The 13,758-nt window shown below is 35.3% G+C and overlaps 1 protein-coding gene and 1 long non-coding RNA gene across 4 annotated transcripts in view; one reads left to right on the forward strand and one right to left on the reverse strand.

Annotated features, from left to right (window-relative positions):
- The window catches only part of LOC135834789 (voltage-dependent T-type calcium channel subunit alpha-1H-like), a 472,203-nt gene that overhangs the window by 178,700 nt on the left and 279,745 nt on the right, over positions 1 to 13,758 (reverse strand). The gene's annotated exons all lie outside the window — the stretch shown is intronic.
- Positions 1 to 13,758, forward strand: part of LOC135834927 (uncharacterized) — a 191,803-nt gene that overhangs the window by 163,847 nt on the left and 14,198 nt on the right. The window contains exon 5 of the long non-coding RNA XR_010556794.1: positions 876 to 938. This is a non-coding gene — a long non-coding RNA (uncharacterized LOC135834927). The remainder of the gene's footprint in view (positions 1 to 875; positions 939 to 13,758) is intronic.

Genomic DNA, 13,758 nt, shown 5'->3' on the forward strand with positions numbered 1-13,758 from the left:
ACGCCTCTTTTTTTGCTGAATTTGTCAAAAGTCTCAGCCACTTTTATTTCCAAAAATTCTCAATTTTTTGCCCAAAATTGCTAAAAAAAAGTTACTTTTTTTAATCAACAAAATTGCAAAGTATTATTAGTAATTCAACTTCCTTCGTAATTTTTGCAAAAAAAAGTCTTGCTTTTTGCTAAAATTTTGCAAGTTTCTACCGAGTTTCATCTTTTTGTGATAAAGTTGTAAAATTGAATCAAATAAGTAAGATTGATTGATTGATTGATTTTTAGATTCTGATTAAAAACGATAAGTTCAGATTTTTTGGTGATTTTTTTTTTGTCTGCAGTGAAATGTTTTTCTCATATTATTTTGCCACTTTTTTGGCTACCTTTTTTCGAGATTTTTGGGTTACTAAAGTGCCTTTTTGGAGGGGTAGGAGGGGAAGAGAAATGACCACGAGTCCTGGGATTTCAAAAAACCATTCATTAAATTTCAAAAATGTTGAAATCAGAAAAACCTATCTCTTTAATTAACGTTGGAGTCGTTCTATTTTTCGAATTATAAATTTTCAAAAGATTTTGCCCTTGCTTTGCTCGGGTCGTTTAAGATGCTCTTTCAAAATTTAAAAAAATTGTATAATTAAACCGGAAAATTACAAAAATAATATTAATACCCAAACTATAAAAATTCAAATTATTTATTTATCATTAACAGAACCACTTCCTTTTTGAAAAATTTTGATAACATCGATTCGGCTCAGCATGTCAAAAATCTTGGTTTTTGTCGCCAAAATTATCATTTTTGTTGGAAAAATGACAGCGAATGTGTGAAATATCGAATTCATTGGCTGTGTAATTTAATGCATATTTTGTTACTTTATTTGATTTCAGATTTTTCACGAACTTGATTTTTCTGATGTTTGCAAAATTTTGTTGGCAAACGATTTTCCAAAGGTAAGATACAAGAAATTCAAGTACAAATACATCTTGCTCGTTATGGTGTTATGGTTTAAAATGATCGATGTGAAGTGTTGCCCCTCTCAAATGCAATATGCTTATCTCGTAATTAAATTAGGCATATCTACTTTGAAATTAAATTGAATAGAGTTGTAGGTATATTGTGGCATTATCAAGAGAGCATCGTTTTATCTTTGCACAATCTTTTCGAGGAAAAGTACGTAGAAATAGACACGAAGTGTTTTCTGTCATGGTTCGATGTTTTGTGTCATTGAAATGACCTCGAATTAGAGAAATTATTTTTAGTAAATTCATTATTTGATGGGAGGACAGATTGAGCAGTTGATAATTTGCAAATCGTGTATTTTTCGGTAAATTCGTGCGTTTCGAAAACTTTTTCTTCTCAAATAATTCCCATTTTGCGTAAGCAAAATTGCCAAAAACTATCTCTTTTTGTCAATAATTTCCAAAAAGTCGTGTTTTCTGCGAAAATTCTTAAAAATTTTTTTTCAGATTTTAATTCAAAACGAAAGTTTTGTTTTTTTGGTAATTTTTTTCGGCATTGAAATGTTCTGCTCATGTTTTGCCACTTTTTCTGTTACATTTCCAAGCACTTTTGGTTACTAAATTTGTTTTCTGTTACATTTCCAAGCACTTTTGGTTACTAAATTTGTTTTTCTTGGGGGGGGGGCGAAAGAACCAATGTGAATAATTCCTTCGATTCAGCTTCCGTACATTAACAACTATTAAGTAGTTTCGGGTCATTCTGGAGCCTCCAGCGATTTCTCAATTTTCTCCAGTTCCAGGTACTTAATCATCTCGAAATTTTTAGAGTGTGAATTCAAAAGTGAATTTTTGACCAGCAATGTGTAAATTCTAGAAAAAGCAAAATTTTCAAAAAAGATTTATATCGAGCGGTTTTTCCAATAAGATATCGTCTGATGTGTCTACACGATCGCTCGATTTGAAAAAAATCGCAGTTGAACTTTTTTGGAGCCTCCAGCGAGTTTTGAAATTTCTCCAGAAATATCAAATTGCCCTGGAGGGACCAAAAATGAATGTTGAGGACTATAACTTTAGACTGTCGGTCTTTTAAATTGTAATGATTTTCGATTCTTTAAACCAACTCATGACTAACGATAAGAACTTGCAGACTTCCAACATTCATTTTCACTGTCTTATCAAACGATTCGAATATAGAACTTTATCTTCTGGTAAAAACAAAAGACGATCAATTCATTACTCGAACTAAATTGACATTTAGACTCGCGTAGAGTTAAAAAGACGCGTAATAATTAGCTCGCGAGGCGTTGTTTTGGTAAATGGACCAATTAAGGGGTGTGAAATTCAAAAGGTAGAAGTTTTTACGACCTCGTATCTTGGCTATTTTAGATTCGAGTCATCAAAACACGCAGGTAAAGGTACCGAAAACGATACTTAGCGATGGCTATGGCGACGACGACTACGCGATGACGGTATATATAGCAGAAAAATATGCGTCGACCTTACGTAAAATAGGTTTTTAGTACACACCCTTTGCATTAGTAGCGCTATTAATAATACAACGATAAAGATAACTCCTTAAAGGAGGCGTTTTCATGAACACGCGTTATGTAGGTAAAAGTATATGCATACCATAAGCGTATGCGTATAGTATACAGTACCTAGGCGAAGAAAATTTCACTTTTGCTATACACATAGTGTATAGCTTTTCATATATACCTAAATTAAAGAGAGTTTCGCGGAAAATGTTACCGGTGGAGAGGGTAGTGAGGGGATGAAGTCGACGTTAAACTGTTTGTTGTGATAAAGCGTAACGATTATAGTATATAGTATGTGTGTGAGGCGGTTGAATTATCTGAGAAAAGCATTCTTATTCTTCATTTCTTCTGTGTGGAAATAATCTAATTTAAATTTCTAGCGTCTATACAAAAGAAGAAATCCGCTCGTCATGAAAACTTTCTCATTTCGCGTCGACACCCTCCATCGCTATTCCAGCACATGAGGGAGGAAGAGAGGGGTGCTGAGATTATGGAATAAAAACATTGAATCAGATCAGCTGGAAAATGAAAACTGGGGACTTGATTGGTATAGTTTTGATGAAATATTATTATTGGTTTCTTTTTTAAATGATGCACGATAGTTTGGCAAGTTTACTAAGACTGTCTTTTTAAGTTGAAACAGCCAAACTACCCCCTTCAACCAGGACCGTCGACAGAGGGGGTGAAGGGGACTCGTCATCATTCTTGGTAAATTTGGTAAAATTGTGATTTTTCCCCATTTTCGATCCAAATTTGATTTTCAAAAATTCACCGAAAATCAAAAAAATTTTTCTACTTTGTAATTCTTGCAGTTTTTAAAAATTATTGTCATTCCCATACTTAAACCTGAGAAAAATGTTCACCTTCCCTCCAGTTACAGGCCTATTTCTTTAACTTCTGTCCCATGTAAAATTCTAGAAAAAATGGTTATGAAACGTCTTACTTGGAATATTGACTCTACAAATTCCCTCAGTTCTTTTCAAAGTGGCTTTCGGAAAAAAAGATCTACTCTGGACCATCTTTTTAGTCTTACACAGGAAATCAATACTGCCTTTCAAAATAAAGAATTTGTACTCTCAGTCTTCTTTGATCTTGAAAAAGCTTTTGACAAAGCATGGAGATACAAAATACTTCAAAAAATACATTCTATAGGGATTCGAGGGCATTTAGCTTACTTTATTCAAAACTTTTTATCAAATCGTACCTTTAGAGTCAGAATTGAAAATTCATACTCTGAACTTTTTGATATTGAAAATGGAGTCCCTCAAGGCTCTGTGCTTAGCACCATACTATTTATACTCCTAATTGATGATATCTGTAGTATTATTCCTCAACCTCTTTCCTTAAGAATTTTTGCAGATGATATAAACATTTCAATACGTTCAAATAACATCAAACTAGCCTCAGAAATGATCCAAAAAACTCTAAATTGTATTGAAAAATGGGCTGAAACAAATGGACTAACATTTTCTGAATCTAAAACTCACTGTATACTTTTTTCCAAGAGAAATAAAACCTACCCAGAACCTATCCTTGAATTCAAAGGACATCCTGTAGTTTTTAAACCAACTACTAAATTCCTTGGACTTACTTTTGATAAAAAACTTACTTGGACGCCTCATTTTCTCAACATAAAAGCTCAACTTAACAAACGTCTAAATTTACTAAAAATTGTTAAAAATCCAAAGTATAACCCATCACGCCAACTATTACTTCACTTGTACAAAGCTCTGATACGTAGTAAAATTGAATATGGAAGTCCATGCTTTACAAACCTGTCAAATAAAACTACTAACATTCTCAAAACTGTTCAAAATTCCTCCTTGCGCATCTGCATAGGTGCTCTCTATTCGTCTCCAATTGATAGTATATATTGTGAAGCTGCAGAGCTTCCTCCTGATTTTAGGAAAATTCTCATGACAAACAAATTCTTAACAACTGTTGCAAATAATCCATCTCACCCTCTTCAAAGGTCACTCAATGTCTACATCTCTCAGCATTTCCTCCATACTTCAGGTCCAATCCCAGAATTTATCAAAAATATGAACAACCTACAAATTGACCTAAAAAACCTAATACATCAACCAATATCTTATCCCCCTAGGTCTCTCAAACCTATACAGATGGAATTTTACTTAAGAAACTACCCAAAACATGATCACTCCCCATTATTAATCAAGAGTCATTACTTAGAACTGTTATCAAACTATACTAAATATAACTTATGCTTCACAGATGGTTCAAAAATTTCTAATATTCATACTGGTTATGCTTACTCAATTAATGACAAAGTTCTCAGTTTCAAAATTCACAACTGTGCCTCAATTTTTACTGCTGAACTCACTGCCATAAAACATTGCCTAATAGATATAATTTCCATTCAATCAGAAAATAAAAAATTCTTAATCCAAAGCGACTCACTAAGTTCACTGCTATCCATTCAAAACATTTTTTCTGAACATCCCATATAGTCCAAGACATACATAAGTCCCTTTTTAACCTCCAATATTATGATTACTCAATTAGCTTCATGTATGTTCCCAGCCACATAGGTATCACTGGAAACGAAACTGTTGATAGACTAGCAAAAACAGCCGCTACCCCCTTCCCTCTTACCACTCTCACTCCTGATGACATTAAATTTCTAATCACTCACAACACATTTACTAACTGGCAGAACTTTTGGTCACAACAAACTTCAAACAAACTCTTCCAACATAAAAAAACTACTCTCCCCTGGAAAAATCTAGGCCACCTGAACAGAAAAGAAGAAATCCTGATTACCAGACTAAGAATAGGCCACACAAAAATCACTCACAACCACCTATACCAAAAAGAACCAAAACCCTCATGCCAATTTTGCAGAAACGAACCCACATCCATCCAACACATACTTTTCAACTGTCCCCAACTAAAACAAAACAGATTTACACTACAGATAAAAGAAAATCCACCTACTATCCCTGACGAACCCTCAGAAATACAAAAATTCATCTCCCTAATAAAAAACATCAACCTCACAAACCAAATCTAACCCCCCCCTTACGGGTGTAATAATCTTGTAATTATAAACACCCCCCCCCCCCAAAAAAAAAGAATATTTCAAAAAAATTGGGAAAATATGTGGCAAATTTTTTCCCTCTCAATTTAATTTAACATTAACCAAAAAAAGATGAGATTTTTCCTAATGATTTCAACGTCTTCTTTCACTTCATTTCTCTAAAACCACAACTCATTATCTCATCCCTTTTCTTTTTACATCTCCCTACATCTCACTGGCCAAACCTACGAATCGTTTCGAAAAACACATTTCTTCCATTCGCAATTTCCAGTTCCACGTGCCCCATTACAAAAAATATTAACAAACCGCGTTCCAGTTTTCGTTTACCGGATCCAACGAACGTTCCACGTGGTAGGGGGTCCAACCAACCAGCACCGTATAACAAAAGACTACAAAACCTTCCGTCACCTTGAGGCAATTTCGTCAAATGACGCAAGCCCTCACGCTGTGCGATCTTAGAAAATACTCGGCTGTTGCGTCGTTGTCGGTAGTTGGTCCCTTGTACTCGTATATCTACGATGAGATACAGGGCGTAAGAAAAATCGAATACATCAAATCTACACTTAACGCCGCGCGACAGACATTAATTCGAAGCAGAAAAAAAAAACTTTTTCAAGTATACCATCTGCCATCGACGAAAGTACCGTAGTACGTAAAGTAAAGGCACAGGAGGCGACGAGGAAAAATGAAAAAAACACGAAACGCTAAATGAAAAGTCGCCTTCGTGTCTTTTCACGTGGCAGAGTAGAGTAGAAAAAAAAATCATTTCAAACATGTGTAGTGTGCTACAAATTGAATTTGACTGCATTGTGTCGTTGTTCGACAGTCATCGAGTTTACTTAGCGATGAGCACTTTTTAACGGAAAATTCAACGAAATGAAACAGCTGCTATCTGAAAACAGATAACATTATGTCGACTTTGGATTATTTCTTGTATAGGCTGTACGGTACACACCATATACTGTATAGGTAGAGGTACTCCATGTAGGTATATTACATATGGAGAAGACAGACAGACATTTCGAGGCTTGGACGTGAAATTGTGTCGTTTTGTGCTGGTACGAGGTATATTTTGGATTCGGTCAAAAGTGTGGAGATATTCGAATAAATACCAAGTACACGTGTGTATCTGCCCACTCACTTGAAATGTTTCGTTCTGATTAAAGTGCTTCCAGTACAGCGTACTTCCTCACAGAGAGTGAGAAAAGCAGAGCACGAGTTGGTATAGATGGGCGAAATTTAACAGAAAAATAACCAACCTACAAAACTTCAAAAGTAACGCTTCATTTCACTTTGAAAACAGAAGTTTGGTAGGCAAATGAGCGCGTTCGACAACTATTACAAAATGATAAGAGTATTTGCAATGTTCTCATACCACAAAGGATAAAATTTCTCGATATTGCATTTGAAATCTTTTAGTGCGAAAGCTTGTCTGATTGCAAACGATCAAAAATGAATGCTCATTTTCACCCTCCTCAATCAAATTTTGAGGTTAGCAATAAGGTCAGATTAGAAAACTCACCTTCTTATATTCGAACTCAGCGCCTCCAAAAACCAAACAAACGATATGTCACTCGACATTATCTTAGTTAGTCAAAACTTCACCACCCTCCACTCTGTAAACATTACTGAACAAGTTAGCTTAGACTCATCACAAATACATTTTTGATTTTTATATTTTGAGTATGAAGAATTCATGACATTCCCACAGATCAAAAAAGATGCAATTTCAAAGCAATAGTCTGACATTTCGTCATCATCATCGTCATCATGTTCCAAAAGCTCAACGCTTCCAAGTTTATCGAGCGACAAAGGAGGAGTGGCGATAAGGCCATTTTTGGGCCCGCACAGATATCGACCTGACCACTCTTAAAATGTTGTACTACATGTCCCAAATACGAGTCCGTGGTTAGTTAACCCGAAATGACCATTTTTTGAGCTCCAAGGGTTCCCAAAGTTGTGAATAAAAAAATAATTTTAGGAACCACTGAGTATCATTTTCAAAAACTTTTTTAGCGCAAAATATCTGTTTGAACCCGATAAACGTTATGCGAGATGATTTTCTTATTTTCGACCCTCGGGGGCAGCAATTGGGGGGTTTCAATTTTTTGAAAATTTTTAAACCTCCATTTTGAACCCACCCCTTTGAACCCCTCTAAAAAGCTTTCTACAGTTTATTAGCATCCGAAAGACCTCCATCCTATCAAATTTTGAGCTCAATAAAATTTTCCGCTGGTACTCCAAAATCCAATTTTCCAATTTTTTGTAATTTCGATATTTTGGGAACCCCTGGAAAACTAGGAACCTGCGATTTGCGCCAAACGTAACGTCTTGAGGTATATATTCAATTATCTAGATGAAAAAGTTGAATTAAGCTCCCTGTATATTCGTAATTTTGAACCCCTTTTTTAGAGCCCCCCATTTTCGGCACCCCTAAAAAAAGCGTTTATGCATGTTTTTTCAAATAAATCAATCAATTTGCATTTGAAACACACTAGCAAGAGCTCGGTAATTTTTCATTTGATTTTATCTGTAACTTTCAAAATTGAGCTTTTTTGGGTCAAATTCTGACATTTTTACTTCGTTGAAATAGTGAAAACGTTATATTCACAGCTTTTCGAAGAGTTAAATCCCAGAATTTGAACCAAAATAGCTCAATTTTGAAAGTTACAGGAAAAATCGTATGAAAAATTATCGAATATTTGCTAGTGTGTATCAAATGTAAATTCTTCAAATTATTTGAAAAAATATGCATAAACGCCTTTTTTAGGGGTTCCTAAAGTGTGGTGCTCTAAAAAAGGGGTTCAAAATTACGAATATAGGGGGAGCTTAATTGAACTTTTTCATTTAGATAATCGATTATATACCTCAAAACGTTATGATTGGCGCAAATCGCAAGTTTCTAGTTTTCCAGGGGTTCCCAAAATATCGAAATTACTTTTTTCAAAATTTTTTAAAACTCATTAGGTATAGTCATTACCTAGAAAACAGCTTAACCGATTTCGATGAAACTTGAAACCTCACAAGGCCTCCAGTCCTCCACCGTTCCTAATGAATCGGTTTATTAACAAGTTGATGTGTTTTCAAACGAATTGTTTACATAGAAATTGATTGATTTCTGAATGAATTGTTCGTGAGGGTAGGTATCAGTTCATTCAAGGGAATCATTCATGAACGAATAGATTAATTTTTTGAGAGAACCATTCGCAAACGAATACATAAATTCATTTTTAGCGAATCATTCTCCAACGAATTGATTATTTCGTTAATTTATAATTCAATTCGTTCGCGAAGAAGTCACTAATACGAGTACGAATCAATTCGTTCGCGAATGATTTACCCAAAATTATTCAAAGCGTTCATGAATGATTCGCCAAAAATCAATTTAATGAATCGATTCGTTCGCAAACGAGTCACTTATACGAATCAATTCGTTCACGAACGAGTCACTTATATAAATCAATTCGTTCGTGAATGATTCACCAAAAATAATTAAAGTCCTTCGCGAATGATCCACCAAAAATTTAGTAAATGAATCGATTCGTTCGCGAATGACTCACTTATACGAATCAATTCGTTCGCGAATGGTTCACCGAAAATTATCCAATTCGTTCGCTGATGATGCGCCAAAAAGTATTCAATTCGTTCGCGAATGATTCACCAATAATTCATCAATTCGTTCGTAAATGATTCACCAAGAATTAGGTAAATGAATAGACTCGTTCGCGAACGAGTCACTTATACGAATCAATTCGTTCGCGAATGGTTCACCAAAAATTATTCAGTTCGTTCGCAAATGATTCTCCAAAAATTATTCAGTTCGTTCGCGAATGATTCTCCAAAAATTATTCAATTCGTTCGCGAATGATTCACCAACAATTGAACAATTCGTTTGCGAATGATTCACCAATAATTGAACAATTAGCTCGCGAATGATTCACCAATAATTCATCGATTCGTTCGTGAATGATTCACCAAAAATTAATTTAATAAATCGATTCGTTTGCGAATGATTCATCAAAAATTATTCAATTCGTTTGCGACAATTCACCAACAATTAATCAATTTGTTTGCGAATGATTCTCCAAAAAATTATTACAGACTTTTTCAATTCTTTCGCGAATTATTCGCCAATTAATCAATTCGTTTGTGAATGATTTACCAAAAATTAAGTGAACGAATCGATTCGTTCGCAAACGAGTCACTTATACTATACCAATCAATTCGTTCGTGAATGATTCACCAAAAATTAAGTAAACGAATCGACTCGTTCGGGAATGACTCACTTATACAAATCAATTCCTTCGTGATTGATCCACCAAAAATTGAATAAGCGAATCGATTCGTTCGCTAACGACTCACTTAAACGAATCAATTTGTTTGCGAATGATTTGCCAAAAATTATTCAATTCATTCGTGAATTATGCACCAAGAATTAGGTAATTGAATCGACTCGTTCGCGAACGAGTCACTTACACGAATTAATTCGTTCCCAAACGAGTCACTTTTACGTATTAATTCGTTCGCGAATGATTCACCTAGAATTCAATCAACTTGTTCAATCATCAATCGATTGTGAATGATTTGATTCACTTCGTTTGAAAACAGACAATTCCTATATGTATAGTTTCACAAAAACCGAATCAATCCTAAATTAAATTGATCCGTTTGTGAATGATTCACCAAGAAATCAATCAATTTATTTAATCACCAATCGTTCGTAAATGATTCGATTCGATTGCAAACAGATCAATTACTATGGAAATGTTTTACAAAAAGTTAATCAATTCGACTTGTAGGTACATAAAAGATCTTTATTTTGAAGAAAAGTCGGTCTTCTCACGCATTTGCGTGAGTGTTGTTTAATTTCTAGCGTCCATGCGACCACAGAATCTCAAATACTATCTTCTGGGACTGGGCCATTTTTCCCAAATGAGGATGGAGTGAAAAATCATGATTTTTTTCAAAATGTCCTATCTTTGAAGGCTCATGTGTTCTTTTCAAAGGCACCTCCGAGCCTAAAAATTTTTCAGGATAGCTTTCAACTCAAAGTGGAGGTCTTTACTGAATTCTGCAAACACCCTTTGAGATTTTTTTTTACGATCCACGTGAGTAACTATGTGTGGATTCGACGTGCATGTTATTCAACATCATCGTGGCCATTATTTTGAGGAGAATTATTCGTCTCAGCGTACGAGTATATCCGCGGTAGTTAAACTTCTAGTTACAAGTTTTTTTTTGATTTTATTACACGTATACGACGCGACGATGTGACGACGTCATGCTGCAGCTTCGACCAATTAAAAGAGATTCGTCGAGTTGAATGATGCCGAAATCGTATCTATACATATAGTACATACGATTACGAGTACTACATACATACGGGACTCGATTATTATTTGTTTCTCCGCCTCGATGCCAGCTCAGCTCTATATAGAGTCGAGCTTGAGCGTGTGTAAAACCAACAAAGAAACCATGGCGGTTATGGTTTATAGCTGACTATGCCGTTTGTGTTTTACATATGCGGTGGCGCGCCTTTAAATTATATCGTCGGTTTGTTTTGGCGGTTTTGTCGTGCATCGTACAACGCGAGTTTATTATACCGAGCAAAGGTTTTTTTTTCACGTTGCTATTTCATCGTCACAAGCTGCGGCAACCAAAATACCGGCAGGAATTGCACAGCACATACAGCTTTGATGCTCAGCGATGGTCGTCGCCGTTAGGGCGGCTTCTGCGCCAGGCGCAACAGTCGAGGGGTAATTCAATCTCGCTCATAATAGATTGTCGAATTATTATGGCCGAATAGGGGTATTTTTAAACAGGTTTATTTATCTTCATATAAAACTGAACCATCGCGTCGCTTCGCGCTTCGCCTCGCAGCACCCTTAACGATAAAACGCCGGCACACAATGTGGAATTTGGACGAGCGCGTGTGTGCGAGTGCGAAATGTAATTATGATAAATTTATACCATATTTCGCCAGTCTCCGTGTTATTTATTTCGTCGTTTACACTTTTACCCCTATTACGATACGCGATACGCGATCATGTAAAGCGTTTTACAACTAATTGCTCGATAATTGCGGTCTGAGTTTACAGTTTGGCTGCGTCGTCGAGCAACAGCTTCTTCTATGAAGCCTCCAACGTAAGTAATTTTAATCGACTGTGTTAGTTCCTGTACTTGTACGACGATAGATGCAGAAATTTCCCGAATTGGGTGAAGAAAATGGCGCGAAATTGATTACTGAAGAAGTCTGAAGAAATGAAAATTAGGACGAAGTCTCCTCTCGATGAAGAGTTTTGAATAATTAAATCATGGATAGGAATGTTTTTTACGTGAAACATCCTACAATTGAACGAAACAGTTTGATTAAAGAAAGCAGCGTCAAGTTTATGAGAATTTTGATAAACGTAGTGTACTAAAGATGGAATCACTCCGTGTTTATTTTTTCTTCTATCGATTCGAATCGTTCGCGTCGCCGTCGATTAACACACCGCACCCTTCCTTCGTGCCAAACTTCCATCTTACATTTTACATCTTACACCAATAAATTGAACCTAAACTAATCTTCTTACAAAGCCCGCGGACACCGAACCGAAACTAAATCAATCAATTTCGACTCCGGATCAATTTGGTGTCGATTGAAGTCACGCAATGAACCATTATTGTCTGCTATAAAGTCAAACAACCTGAAGTTATTCATCATTAAAAGCTGCAATACCGTAAACCAAACTCGTAAACGGAAATGACACTCGAGCCGAAAAGCTGCACGTGTTTTAAAGAAAGGAGAACCCTAACCCGCCATGCTCTTACGTTGGATAGAGAGTAAATGGCATAGACAGTTTGTTAATCGAGACGAGGCTTTTTCCCTTTTTTTTTTTATTTTACTAAAGCGAAACGAGGTGAGGTGAATTTCACTTGAAATGTATCGCGATAAATGGAAAGGTTGAAAAGTTGGCGCGTTCTTTTAATCGTAAATGCTCATATAGGTACCTATATTTTATGCGTATTGTAAGTACATGTATTCGGGTCAGATTTTCCCAATCCCCCCTCATCTGTCTTCACTTTGATTTTACATAAAGTACGCCTACTTGCAAAATGCATTCTTGCATTTTTATCCATTTTCTTTAATCCTCATCAAAAGGTGACGTAAAAAACAAAATAGTAATTCAGCTTAGAATATTACTCGTATGATCAAAGCTTATATATATAGAATTGTGTTATAGGTGGTACATATATGGGTAGGTATACCTATCACAAAAGTTGTTTTTTTTTTTTCATCTTGAGAATTTCACAAATTCCTGTCGTGTGGTATGTTAAAAAATTGGGAAAAACATGGAACACTTGATAATCTATCTGTTAGGTAAATGTAAAGCTTGTCCTTGCTCCATGTGTCGTTCTGTATTCAATAAATGACAAGGTTCGACGAATACATAACGATGTTTGTTTTGTTGTCATCATGATATTTTCCACACGAACTATTTTTAACCAGGCCATATCTTTATTTGACAACGTATAATAATTGTAATTTAAATGCATGTCCACGAGTACTACTTGAAATTTGAAATGAGCGTAAGATAGTGCGAGAAAGAGAGGTAGAACTGAAATAGATTTCCATCGGTTTAATTTTAAATTTGACTTTTTTCGACTTTTTGAGCATACCAGCCTCTTCGATTTAGGGGGGCAGCAAAAAGATCAAAAATTCTAAAATTGTACTTTTTTCAACGTATTTCTTATTCTCATAGGACCAAATCAGTTCAATTTTTAGATTTGAGCTTAGATTACTGTTATGAAAAAAAATCCAAACTTGTTTGTTTTTAAAAAAATGAAAAATGTTTTATTTGAAAGGGCTTCAATATACATATACAGGGAGTAGGTTGGAATTTATTGATTTTAGCACCCTTTCCCTGTCCCCCCTTAATTGGCCAAATGAGCACCAAATCATTCAAATTATCATCAGAGCTAACAATAGATTTAGAAGAGAAAAAAAAAACATTTTCCCCTAAATTTTTTTGTGTCAATTTTAGCATGGCCTTTGAAATTGAAATTGGCTCATCGCTACATATTGGAGAGTAGTACTTTACTCTTACTCATATAAAACTTACGATTGAAAAAATAGCATCACCGCCATTTTGGAAGCGATGAAAGTTGGGGGGGGGGATTTTCCACGTTTGTGCACTTATCACAACCAGCCCAAGCTGCAAGAGATAGATGA

The sequence above is a fragment of the Planococcus citri genome, chromosome 1, assembly GCF_950023065.1.
Source record: "Planococcus citri chromosome 1, ihPlaCitr1.1, whole genome shotgun sequence".
NCBI classification, from domain to species: Eukaryota; Metazoa; Arthropoda; class Insecta; order Hemiptera; family Pseudococcidae; genus Planococcus; species Planococcus citri.